Source organism: Cyprinodon variegatus, unplaced genomic scaffold (assembly GCF_000732505.1).
Source record: "Cyprinodon variegatus isolate N-32 unplaced genomic scaffold, C_variegatus-1.0 Scaffold725, whole genome shotgun sequence".
Taxonomy (NCBI): Eukaryota; Metazoa; Chordata; class Actinopteri; order Cyprinodontiformes; family Cyprinodontidae; genus Cyprinodon; species Cyprinodon variegatus.
This window is the reverse complement of record NW_015151178.1, coordinates 131072-132728: the sequence shown is the minus strand read 5'-3', so window position 1 is coordinate 132728 and position 1657 is coordinate 131072.

Genomic DNA, 1657 nt, shown 5'->3' with positions numbered 1-1657 from the left:
CATGAAATCCTTGAGGACTTCTCTCTCTGTTATGATCACTTCTAAAGCAAAGGAAAAATAACATCCCATAAAACAATCCTTGTGCAGTAATTAAATACATCATTCTCTGATCAGATGAAAGATGTTTAAGGTAAAGTGAAAACAGCAGCCACTGAAAAAATAAATTAGTAGCATTGACGTAAAACACCAAATAAACAGAAAAAACTTAAAGGGCATAACTATTAACAGGTTATCACCACCATTATCAGATAACTAATTACATAACATTTTGAGTCGTTATATGACTCCATACAAAAACCCCCTTGTCACGGTTTATATGGAGGTTTTTGAGGACCCAAAAGCATATGAGTTCTGCTGATTTAATAAAAAGTCCAAAGCAACAGAGGCAAAAATCCAAAAATACTTAAAACCGAATGTCCAATTAACCTTAGGCTGAACACACATCCAGAGCAAGGAGACAACAAAGCAACAAGAAACCAGCAATGAGGAACTGCTGGTGGTGTATATAATGGGAACAGAACAAAGGATGGGCAGATGAGCTGATATGGAGCAGGTGTGGATAGAACTAACTAGAAGGGAGCCAAGGGGAAGGAAACAGGCACAAGGGGGAAACAGAGAGTAACTCTGGAAATACAAAACTGACAGAAAACAACTTCAAAGACAAAGAATAACAAAGAAACTAAAAATAAACTTAAACAGAGGACAGAACCCTGGCACCCCTTAATCTAGCAATAGAAGAGATGATGCTTGTTGTTTAATTGTCTAGAATTCTGTGGATATGAACTTGGAATATAACAGCATGCTGGTAGAAAAGCAGCTTTAATTTAATGTTGTAATGCTCAGTCATCATTCTCTGTTCTTACAGGGCCAGTAGCCAGAGCTTTAAACAAACTTCATCCAAACCTGAAACTGCTGTCTGTAGAACAGTCTGCATCTCTACTGTGGTGACAGATTATAAAATACTAAAACCAGCTTTGAATGTACAAAAAAGAAAATTAAAAAACATTTCACATCTGCAACTGCAACAGACAGATGACAGGTTGTGCAAATGACAGAAGGATTGTTTTTAGTCCGCAAGGGCAATCATGGTATTTTGCTCCTCCTGAAGCCGAGGATAAAAATCAGCCAGACTCTCCTGTCACTGACCCTGGCATAGACCTTCCCAGGGAGGCTGAGGAGTGTGATTGCCCTTTAGTTGGAACACAACCTCAGGTTCTCGTTCTTATGTGGGGAACCACCATCCCAGTCTGCCAATCCAGGGAAACCGTCCCTAACCTCCATGTGATGTAGAAGAGGCGTCGGCCACAACAGCCTGACAACATCTAGAGCTCTAAGGTACTCTGGGTGGAACTCGTCCATCCCTGAAGCCTGGAGTTTATTTAATCACGTCAGTGACTTCAGCCTGAATAATGAACGAATTCAACCCCGAACACCATGACTCTTTTTCTACCACAGAAGGCCTGTCAGCCGCATTGAGGCGATCCACAAAGATCCTCAAACTTCTGAAAGTACTTTAAATATGAAATGGTTGACATACTGTTCAATAAATGATCAGTGTTTTTAATTCAGAGTAATTTTCATGTGAATGTGCTTTACTGGAGGCATCCATGTTTTTCAAAGAACACTACTGCCACCTACTGGTTATGGTATCGCCTGT